The following is a 12657-nucleotide window of genomic DNA, read 5'->3' as shown; positions in this document are numbered from 1 at the left end:
ACATAGTCCTCATCGAGGCCAGGTCTTAAATAAAAGAACTGCATTGATAGAAAAGTGAAAGTGAGAATAGTCGAATAGTTTTTGAGGAAGTTAAAAAAAATCTCCTTTTTGAAAAGGGGAAGGTCATAAGAATTTGGAAAGACATGAGAAGGTAAAGAGTTCCAGAGTTTGGTTGTGGCGGGAAAGAAAAAAACATCATAATGGCCGACCCTTGTGTGCCAATGGCCACACAATAATCATGTGGTGATGTGGCTTGTCAAATATTTTGCGGACTCGCTAATGGTGGAGGTACACAAGCAGCAAGTTCTTGGGAGCAGAAACTGAAGGAATATCTGAGAGAGAGAGAGAGAGAGAGACAGAGAGAGAGAGAGACACAGAGAGAGAGAGAGAGAGAGAGAGAGAGAGAGAGAGAGAGAGACAGACAGAGAGAGAGAGAGAGACAGAGAGAGAGACACAGAGAGAGAGACAGAGACAGAGACAGAGACAGAGACAGAGACAGAGACAGAGACAGAGAGAGAGAGAGAGAGAGATAGAGACAGAGAGAGACAGAGAGAGACAGAGAGAGACAGAGAGAGACAGAGAGAGACAGAGAGAGAGATAGACAGAGAGAGAGAGACACAGAGAGAGACAGAGACAGAGACAGAGACAGAGACAGAGACAGAGAGAGAGAGAGAGAGAGAGAGAGAGAGAGAGAGAGAGAGAGAGAGAGAGAGAGAGAGAGAGAGAGATAGATATTGAGTTTTAGAAGCGTTAAACTGAACTTGATTACATTTGCCCCACTGGGAGGTCTTGTCCAAATCCGAATCTAAAGAGGTGGCTGTGATGATACGAAATGTAGATCGAGTGAGGAATGATGGGGTAGATGGGAAAGACATGGAGGAATGTAATGTTGAGTCATCTGCATATGAGTGCATTTGGTTATTTGTAGAATGAAGGTTTGTGGGAGCATGCGCCGGAGCAGCACGTCACTGCGTCCACTTTCTGGCGGTACATCAAGGGCCCCCATCTGGCCATCCCCCAGGCAGATGCCTGGCCCATCCCCATCACCTTGAAATGTTGATCAATCTGCTGCAACCAAGAGACACGTGGTCAGCCCATTGGCCTCCTCCACTCATGAGGCTTCCTCGCTGAGAGAATCTGGTGAGCAGGATCAGCATTAGGAAAACGAGCCCCATGTCCATACAGCCACATCTGACGCTCACGGACTATGCAGGTAACAAATCTCATTTGAGTCTCTCAACAACCGCTCGTTGGACACAAAGTCCGATCAGCGATCATCAAGGATTCTCCGAAGAGACCTGGTACCAAAGGAATTAAGTCTCTGTCTCAGATCCCTGGTCAGAGTCCAAGTCTCACATCCATTGGGCAAGACTGGAAGCACCAAGGACCTGAAGACTCTTACTTTCGTCCTTCCACACAGGTACCGTCAGTGCCACACCCCATTATCCAGTGAATCCATGACTCCCCAGGCCCGACCCGGACGTCTGTTGACCTCTGGCTCACAGCCAGCAGAGACATGAATATCACTGCCAAGGTAAGTGATCCTCTCCATTACCTCAACATCCTCACCACAAACAGGTACAGACAGGATAGCAGCATCCAAGATGTCATTGAAAGCCTGGATCTTCGTCTTGACCCAGGAAACCCATAAACCCAGTGGCTCCAACTCCTCATTCAGCACGTTGCGAGCCCCCAAAAGGATATCCAGAGTCTCCACAAAGATGACTGCATCATCTGCAAAATCAAGGTCAGAGATCTTGACATTCCCAAACGATGCACTGCAACTTGATCTCTCTGATATCCTCCCCATAATCCAGGCCATGCAAGTGGTCAAAAGTGTGGGGGCCAGTACACACCCTGATGATCTCCCAGAACAACTGAAAATAATTCAGAGATGGTATCACCACATCTCATAGCACTCTCAGTACCAGAGTATAGTTCAGACATCAGATTGATCAGTTTTGGTGGCACCCCTCGAACACCAAGAATCTTCCAGAGGGCATCCCGATTCACTGAATTGAACACTTTGCAGAGATTAACATCGGCTGCAAGCAGCCCTTGAGGAAACTCTCGTCTGCATTCGGTGAGGACCCGAAGAGCAAGGATACGGTCAATCGTTGACCTCTTTGGTGTAAAGCCTGACTGCCCTGGACGCTGGTGCTCAAGCAGTTGGTGGTGAACCCTCTCAAGAATTATTCGAGCAAAGACCTTGCCGGGCACTGAGAGCATCGTCACCCCTCGGTAGTTGTTGCAGTCTTGGCGATCACCCTTCCCTTTCCAGAGAGGGACAACAAGGCCCCTCTTCCAGTCAGTTGGGATGATGCCTGTGTTCCAGGCATAGCACAGAACATGCAACAACAGGAGTGCAGCATTTCCACCAGCCTTGAGAAGCTCAGCATGGATGCCACAGATCCCAGGAGCTTTACCCCTTTTGAAGCAGTTCACCGCAGTCTGTGTTTCCATAAACGAAGTGGATCACAGTTGATTGGAGGGTCAGCAATAGGAATAGTAAGACCCCTGACATCCAACTCGACAGCTGGTGGATCAGCCTGGTACAGCTGCTCAAAGGAACCGACCCAGCGGACATTCACTTCGGACTCCTCTGTCAAGAGCCTACCACCCTCTGCTCGAAATGCAGTACACCGAGGTACGGCCTTGGAGGAAAGCAATGCGCGAATTCCCCTGTATGCAGGACGAGAATCACTTGACCACAGTCCACAGGTGATGCTCTACCCCCTCACAGATTCCTTGCACATAGGCCTCCTTGTCCACCCCTAGTGAAAGTACAGTTTTATGCCTCAGCTCCCTGAACAACTCAGCTCTGCCACTCAGCTTGGCCCTGCGACTCTGGTCAATGGTATCCAGTGTCCCTTGAGAGACAAAATTATTCTCGCCCTGCGGTGAGTTCCAAGACATCCACCGGCAACATCAAGGACTGTGGTCTTGAAGGCACTCCACAACTCCTCAGGATCCCCCAAAGCACCCAGACCCCCCAAGTGTCCACTCAGCCTGTTCGCAAACTCCTCAGCTACCCTCTCATCCTTAAGCCTGCCAACATCCAGCCTTGGCTGGGATGGTACCATTCTCCTGGATGTAAAGTGCAACTTCAGAGTTGCTACAACAAGCCGGTGGTCAGTATTGAGGAACTGAGCACTCCAGTAGACCCTGCAGTTCTGGATCATCCTCCAAGGACCGTCAACGAGGACATGGTCAATCTCATTTGCCACACCGCCAGCGTTGGAATTCCAAGTCCAATGATCATCACGTGAAACACGAAAAAGGGATCTTTTATAACACATATATGTATTGTTGTTGTTGTTGCTGTCTTCATGGTTGTTGTGTGTTCCTTCCGTTTACTTTTATATAACTTTTGATTGCTTCAAATAATATTGCTATTTATAAATTTGTATGCTCCTTGCGTGACCTTCTCAAGGGTTCCCCCTGTGAGTCCTGTCGTAGAATAATAAATATTCCGTTCAAATGCTGCATTAAGCTTTTCCTGCTTCAACTTATTCAATCATGGAAAGACAGGCTTTTAAAACGGGCACAAAATTTTGTTCAAAGCAAATCAATTACGAGGTTTCCAACGGTACCATTTTTATTATTCTCTGACAGCAGAAACCGATACATTAAAGCTCCGCATCCTGCTTCTTTGTGTGATGGATAGCTGGACACGTCTCCTCTTTCGTCATAGTGACACCCATTCTGAAAAAAATTCTTCAATATCCACTTCAATATCCAGGGGTTCAATGGTTAAATTACTTGCACCATTCTCTGTGTACAGGTGAAAATCGCAATTGGTCTCCCCATTTTCGCTGGGGGGGGGGGGTAATAATTTGTGCCCATGACCTGACCCTGTGTACCCCCAGCAGGTTCGCAAAATTTGGTGTTGATTGGCCCAGCCGTTTTCGATTCCATACTCATCAAGGAATTGCCATATTTATACCCTCCGCACGTGAAACGAAAAGCGGGGTTAGGCAATTCTTTCATTTCTGTCTGTCATTCCAAACAGGAAACTTACTATTTTTAATGACCTCATAGAGGACACAAACAACAGTTACAAATAACTAATGTAACGTGTTAAATAAGGTGGTGTGTAAGACACTGCGTCAATGGTAGTAAACTTTCGAAATTGATTTATTTATGCGACATTTAAAATCTTTCTTTAATTTCAACTTCATTGTAAACTTCAACACTGTAGAACACAAGTCACTTTCTTGCTGCTTCCAAAAAACCTCCAGTTTTGCAGTGCAGTACTTGGCCAATGGACATGTTAAAGAAAGTAGTGAATAAGACGCTGCATCAACGGTGCTAAACATTCGTTGTTTTTTTTTTAAGACAACCTTTAAAATCTTCTAATTTTTTTTTCAATTGAATTATATATTTGAACACTGTGCAGGTTAAGGTGTTCTATGAATTATCTAGTATATAGTAAGATTGTCTGAAATCAATTCCACTGCCCAATAACACAACCTTCATCCTCTCCAAACTTTACACAGCACATCCAGCTTATCCTTACATTGCACTTCCTTCCTTCCCTGACAATTCCACCATTTATGCCTCATTCAGATTGTGAAGTAATGCATTCCAAGGTGGTGTGTAACTGTTCTCAGGTGTTGTGAGCTATGAGCAAAGCTGGCTGTTACTGCTTCCTCTTGGACTGCAAGCGATGTGATTGTGTAACCACGTTTATGGATTACGGTCAGGCTTGTTCCCATATACTCCATGGAGTGTCTTGTAGTGCTGGCTTGTTTTTTTTTTGTTTTTTTAGCTCGCCTGTTCAAAGAACAGAGAGCTATAGCGATACCCCCGGCGTGAGCGTGAGCGTGAAAATGTTAAATTTTTTGTATGACGGAAAAACTCTTCGACGGATTTCGACGAAACTTGGTGGGGGGGGGGTAGGTATGGTCCAAGGATCAGGCCATTAGATTTTGGACTTGGTCTCCCCCCCAAAAAAAAATTGTTAGAGAATTTATTTATTTTTTGGGGATTTCTACATGTTTTAAGTGATTTCCAACCCCCCCCCCCAAAAAAAAATTGTTACAGAAAAAAAAAATTTGTAACTTTTTTTTCAACAAAATTTCGATTTCTTTTTTTGCATTTCTGCATGTTTTAAGTGATTTCCACCCCCCCCCCAAAAAAACATTGTTAGAGAAATATATTTTTTTGGCATTTCTACATGTTTTAAGCGATTTCCACCCCCCCAAAAATTGTTGGAGAAAAAAAAAATTTGCAACCTTTTTTTCAACAAAATTTGATTTCTTTTTTTTTTTGCATTTCTACATGTTTTAAGTGATTAGGATTTCGACGAAACTTGGTGGGGGGGGGGGGGTTAGGTATGGTCCAAGGATCATGCCATTAGATTTTGGACTTGGCCCTCCCCCCAAAAAAAATTTAGAGAGAAAAAAATTTTTTTTTTGCATTTCTACATGTTTTAAGTGATTTCCAACCCCCCCCCCCAAAAAAAAATTGTGAGAGAATTATAAAAAATATTAATTATTCGACGTCTTTTAAAAACGATAAAAGTATAAAAAGGCGAGCATTGGGTGGCTTTGACACCAACTCTGGTTTTAGATCCTCGTGGAGGATCTCTACGTCTTACTCACGTTGTTGTTCTTGTGGACTTTTTTGTTTCACAGCCTGCAGTTTTCATCGAAACTTCCTGAAACATGGCGTATATATGTAAAAATACCCTGCTCAAAAAAAAGCAATGCATATGCAGTGGGGTAGTGCGGAAAAGGTGGATGCAACAAGCAAGGGAATGAATGAATGAACGCTACCCACTTTTAATGTGTTGATCCTTCATTTTCTTGTATGGTATTCTATCCTGTCGTTGCTTTGCAGAACGATACACGCTCATAGATAATGATAACTGCTCGGCTGTGAAATGCAACTGAACACCTTTTTTGTTCTTTGAATTTTCAGGAAGTTCTGGTTAAGTATTTATTTATTTCTCTTACCAAAGCACCATTTCTCTTCCACTGAAAGTGCCAGCAACTCTTTAATCTCAAAACAGCACCAAGACGGATCCTTTCCAGGAGAGGCTGGGATCACGAGGAGAGAGTGTTGGGCAAGTGATGAAGTGACTAGACCAAGGGACTGTTCCCATCTACTTGAGATGGGAAAGTGTCCTGCATGAACACGTTCATCACCTAGTTGAAGGTGGTGTTTCCATTTTGGAAGGCAGGATTAAGGGTAAAACAGGGAATTTCAACCTTCATTAATGTGTACCACTTTTGCTCAGTGGTGTTGACCATCTACCAACCAAGATCAAAAAGTGAAGAAAGTTTGATTTTAAAAAAATGATATCAGAGCATGATGAATCGATAAGATCTTCATTACGAGGTAAATTTTATTCTCAAATACAGTTTCGCAGTCAACACAAAAAAAATTAAAAACTACTTTTATAATTCCTTAGTCTGAATTCATTACCCTATCAAAAATGTATTTTGCCATATTAACAATTTTAATCTTAATGTGAACACTAGGTCTGTTTACAATCAGACTTTCAGTATGATGACTAGTTTTTGATAGAGCACATCAGAGCCATCTTCAAGTTGCAGTATTGCTCGAAAGTTTAGGTTTCATCAGAAAGAGGGATGAGAATCCAGTCTCTCACAACCATGTTGACAGAAACACAGTCAGGGCACAAACAGCCAATCTTGGAACCACAGGGTGTGGATTCAGCATATCACATCTAAAATCTGGCAGACCTTTCTCTTCAAAGATATCCTGGGCTGTATAATCAATCTGGAGATCAACGAGAGACTCCTGGATCGGATCAGGTTGCTCCATCAGGTCATCAAATCAAAATGGGGGGTTTTGAGTTAGCTTTGTGTTCAATTTGGGAAGATCAGGAAAGGAGGACGACAACTCTTCGTTCAATGCGGTGAGATGACTTTGAATGAGGATTTTCAAGAACTCCGGCAATCTCTCACCACCTCCACTTTCATTGATTATGTCAGTCAGACTTTCGAGCAATTCAAAATCACCATGAATGAAGGGCGGAGGAGAACGCACAGGGTGAACAAGATGGATACAGAAGCAAACTGTCAGGAAGAAGACATTGGAAATTTAGAAAGAGATGAGCTTGGGGGCAGAGGTGGAGTGGGTGTTAACGGGGGTAGAAAAGATCATGGTTTTGAATTGGAGCCGATCTGAGATGGTGGTGAACAGCTGTCTTGAAGGCCGAGAGGGAAGAATGAGATTGAAGAGGATGTGGAAGTTGGTACCACAGACAGGAAAAAAAGGAGGAACGAATGAGTGGTGGTGAGCAGTGATTCTGGATTTAGGTAGTTTCACCAGAAGGGGGATTGTTGGTGAACCATGTGCACTCAGCAGAAACCTGGAGTGGGAAACATTATGGGGTTGGTACACTCATAAAGGCTGATTATAATAGGCCACGTATTTGTTAGATACGCATGGTGGAGGTGGGGAGAGATGGAGGTTTCCAAATTGAGAAACATAAGAGAAAGGGCAGTGATAAAAGGAGGGTGGGGCAGAGTGGGTAAGAGTAGTTAAAAGAAAGTTGAGAGTAATAGGAGTTAATGCGGAGGGAGGGTTATGTGTGGATTGAATGAGAAAAGTTGGTGGGTGGGGAGCGGTTAAAAAAACAAAATTTCCATCAAACTTGAGTACTTATTTAAAAATTATTTCTCCCCCCACCTCCTCTTCTATTCCCCAATGCACCTATCAGATGCTACATCAGGTTAGTGCAATCAGCAGATGGTGAGACCGAACGTCGTTTCCAGGGTGTAGCCATGTCGCCTTCAGGATTGTATGATGCATATCGGATGACGCAATTTCTTTTTAAAGCATTTCATCCAGATGTGCACGGATAAGAACATTTTGAAATGTCTCCGAGATAAATACATACCCTGCAGCTGACGGAGAAACACAGATTGTATTTATTTTGTGGGCGATGGTGTCACCTGCATGTGGTCAAAAGTGAATACAGAAGTAAATCAAGCTGCAATTGTCAATGTTTCCCCCTTTGTAAAAAATGTTTAAGCAACAGATTTCCGAGAAGCTGAGAAGTTTCCAGACTGAAATGCAATTCTGTTTCTCTCATTAATGACTACATGGCCAAATTTGGTTCAAATGGTAATTCCCTTTTTGCACAATGTGGTGAAACATTGATGTAAAACAAACTTCCTTTGGTTTGGAAATTGTCTCGTTGAGTTCATCATTAATAATGATAATCTAGCTAATATAAATGGATGAGTTGTGTGTGTGTGAGTGTGTGTCATGCTTTTTGTGTCTATTAATTATGTAGTCCATTAATTAATTACGTACTATTAGAATGTACCGTTTGACCCTTTAGACTGCTGAGACCCCTTCAACCTTTGAAGACCCTTTAAGACCACTAAGACCATGAAAGACTTCTAATTATTATTATTATTTTTATTATTATTATTATTGTTATTTACTATTATTTTTATGATCACGGTTCCAAGGCTTCCAGGCTGGGAAACCTATTTCGTCTGGGCTCCACATGGCTAAAAAGGCTTTATTTTAGGATGGACCAGAAACCTCATGCCTGTACTTTGCAAGCCTCAATTTTAGTTGAGTTTAATGGTTGTAGATTCGGAATCAACAGACCTACTCAGCCACCTGTCTTGCGGAACCACATCAGGATCGGGGTTTGAAGGGAGGTACCCCATCGTAAAATAGGTGTGATCCTAAGCATCGCTTGTTGACCAAATAATGTCTATAACTACCTAGTATATGAAGATAACCCACTGTTGTGAAGCATGTGTAAGAAGTCTAATATCCTCTTTCATTTGGCGAGCTAATATTTGACCACTGATGAGCTTGAGAGGTCAAAATGAGGTCATTTTAGTCGTCGTAAAATCATCAAAATTGTTTATGAAACTTAAATTATCTCGTAGAACAATACATTTTAATTTTAATATAAGCCTAATGAATTATTGGTATGAATACCTAATGGTTGTCCATTTCATACAGTTTCAGATAACCTATCGAGGCTACATGATATGCATGATGGATGGAAGAAAAAACGACTTTCTACTGATTGTAGTCGTTGCATCATATGCAAGAAGTCACCGCCCAAGACGCAAAAAAAAGTTACCCATAAAGGGCTCCCGGCTCTCTCCTTTGCGGTGGAGAACAGAACTGATCCAACCATCCATTGGGACCATACTCTGTGCAGAGCGTTGGTGCTGCCGAAGCAGTCTCCTAGGCTATCGGGCACAATCCTGGACGGGTCGCTACTCCAACACAGGATACCAGCAAGCTGGCACTCATTTTGCCGACCTCAGAAGGATGACAGGCAGAGTCAACCCCACCTGTTATTAATTCAACAACCGAGTGGGATTTGAACTCAGGATTCTATGATCACAAGCCCACGACCCTAACCATTAAACCAACACCAGACATAGAACTGATGATGTAGCATTTCGGCTGCCATAAGAATTGAATGAAGGAGATTAACAATTTCTTGAGAAGGTCCCTCTATGTCATGTCAAATGTCGAAATTCTTCCACCAACAAGAAAACTGTTGCACAAAAAGCAAAATCATCAAATGTATCTAATCGGCCTACAGTACATGTAACAAAAACGCAGCAACAAACTCTGGAATCATCTCCTCTAGATCCATGTGTGCATCCCTCTACTCCTCAATCCATAGACCGGAGAAATGAGTGCTTCATTTGTGCGAAGGAACGAGATGGCAAGGGCGAACGTAAACGACTGCTTGTGAGCACAATCGACAAAATGCGATATGGGGGTAAACAAAGACACTCGGTGACGATGATGTGTTAGAGTTAGACCGTATCCAGGGATATGGTGACAATTGTGTTGACATGATTACTAATGACTCCAGGTACCAAAAGTCCTGTTTGTGTGCAAATATGTTGAAGTCCCACCAACAGATGAAAGACACTTCTGATCCAGTACACGATGATGCTCTGCAGTCGTTAACCTCTTCCATAGATGGTATCTTATCTGAAGATCCGAACATCATCATCATGATCATCATTCTCAGTTCACTTCGCGACAAATACAGGAGCTGGTTGTCTGAACGTGATGTAGTGAATGCCACTTTATGCAGGTCATCCATTCTAAATAAAATAATTAAAGACAACGACAGAGTTCGTGGTTTAAAGGTCATGATAGTACCACAAAAATGGCAATATTCCCCAATTTGTTCATCAGATATGTCGAGAGGTCATCTTCTATCAAAGACTGCCTCGTCCATTGGACAGACCACTGAGGAGAACCAGGATCAGGAGGAGCTCTTGATGTCCACAAAATATGAAAGTTGGACGATTCACTCAATGCACCATTGATAGCTTGGACTTCCACGAAGCTCATCAGTGTGACTTCAACCTGCCTGATGCCGCATCGTTTGGTAAAAAGCTCGTGGAGGAAACAATTGCTTCCCATATGATGGATAAACCACCCAGGCCTTCAATAGCCAAGGTTGAGTACTATTGCCAATGTGACAACAGCAAGTGCAAAAGGACTTGCTCTTGTGCTGCTGCTGGGGTGAGATGCGTCGTTGCATGTAAATGGTCAGCGAATCCAAACAAGTGTGTTCGTGTCATTGATGACGATGACGAAGATGAGTAAACTTGTTGATACAAAGTATTGGCTGCACTGTTGAACTATTTTGACGTTGTAAAATGTGCTGTTCCACTGGGTGATGTACTGTTTGACAACAGGTGATGATACAAGCTTTCCTTTGCAAGAAGATCCTTCCAATTTCATCCTGATGGTGAACCAGTCTTATATTGTTTAAAACATGTATTCTTATGTGTTATATTGTGATACTTGTTACTTCGGTATCAATGTGTGATCATGATATCAACTGTTGATTCAATGAATGGTCACAAGGTAAAATATGGAACGATAGAGTGAAATGAACTGATAATTTGGCTTTCATAAACACTTTTGATGATTTTTTTTTTTTATGACAAAACCGTTTTCTCTTGCATACGTCATCCTCATCCATCATGTAGCCTCGACAGGTTCTCTGAAAATATATGAAATGGGCCAACCATTAGGCATGTATTAAAAATTAAAATGTATTGTTCAACGAGATAACTTGAGTTTCATAAACAATTTTGATGATTTTACGACTAAAATGACCTCATTTTGACCTCTCAAGGTCATCAGAGGTCAAATATTAGCTCGCCAACTGAAAGAGGATATTAGACTTCTTATACATGATTCACAACAGTTGGTTATCTTCATGTACTATACAGTGTAGCTATATACATTATTTGGTAAACAAGGCATGGGGGTGAGGGAATGTATTGTGAGTGGGTGAGGGCATTGTGAGTGAGGGAAGGCATTGTGGGTGGGTGAAGGCATTGTGAGTGAAGGAAGGCATTGTGGGTGGGTGAAGGCAATGAGGATGGGTGAAGGTATTGTGAGTGAGGGAAGGCAATGTGGATGGGTGAAGGCATTGTGAGTGAGGGAAGGCATTGTGGATGGGTGAAGGCAATGTGGATGGGTGAAGGCATTGTGAGTGAGGGAAGGCATTGTGGGTGGGTGAAGTCATTGTGAGTGAGGGAATGCATTGTGAGTGAGGGAAGGCATTGTGGGTGGGTAAAGTCATTGTGAGTGAGGGAAGGCATTGTGGATGGGTGAAGGCAATGTGAGTGAGGGAAGGCATTGTGAGTGAGTGAAGGCATTGTGAGTGAGTGAAGGCAATGTGGATGGGTGAAGGCATTGTGAGTGAGGGAAGGCATTGTGGGTGGGTGAAGTCATTGTGAGTGAGGGAATGCATTGTGAGTGAGGGAAGGCATTGTGGGTGGATGAAGTCATTGTGAGTGAGGGAAGGCATTGTGGATGGGTGAAGCCATTGTGAGTGAGGGAAGGCAATGTGGATGGGTGAAGGCATTGTGAGTGAGGGAAGGCATTGTGGGTGGGTGAAGTCATTGTGAGTGGGGGAATGCATTGTGAGTGAGGGAAGGCATTGTAGGTGGGTAAAGTCATTGTGAGTGAGGGAAGGCATTGTGGATGGGTGAAGGCAATGTGAGTGAGGGAAGGCATTGTGAGTGAGTGAAGGCATTGTGAGTGAGTGAAGGCATTGTGGATGGGTGAAGGCAATGTGGATGGGTGAAGGCATTGTGAGTGAGGGAAGGCATTGTGGGTGGGTGAAGTCATTGTGAGTGAGGGAATGCATTGTGAGTGAGGGAAGGCATTGTGGGTGAGGGAAGGCATTGTGGATGGGTGAAGGCAATGTGGATGGGTGAAGGCATTGTGAGTGAGGGAAGGCATTGTGGGTGGGTGAAGTCATTGTGAGTGAGGGAATGCATTGTGAGTGAGGGAAGGCATTGTGGGTGGGTAAAGTCATTGTGAGTGAGGGAAGGCATTGTGAGTGAGTGAAGGCATTGTGAGTGAGTGAAGGCATTGCGGATGGGTGAAGGCAATGTGGATGGGTGAAGGCATTGTGAGTGAGGGAAGGCATTGTGGGTGGGTGAAGTCATTGTGAGTGAGGGAATGCATTGTGAGTGAGGGAAGGCATTGTGGGTGGGTAAAGTCATTGTGAGTGAGGGAAGGCATTGTGAGTGAGTGAAGGCATTGTGAGTGAGTGAAGGCATTGCGGATGGGTGAAGGCAATGTGGATGGGTGAAGGCATTGTGAGTGAGGGAAGGCATTGTGGGTGGGTGAAGTCATTGTGAGTGA

The sequence above is a fragment of the Eptatretus burgeri genome, chromosome 2 (assembly GCF_056783735.1).
Source record: "Eptatretus burgeri isolate ZD-2024b chromosome 2, Ebu_testis_v1, whole genome shotgun sequence".
In the NCBI taxonomy this organism is placed as follows: domain Eukaryota; kingdom Metazoa; phylum Chordata; class Myxini; order Myxiniformes; family Myxinidae; genus Eptatretus; species Eptatretus burgeri.
This window is presented reverse-complemented; position numbering follows the sequence as displayed.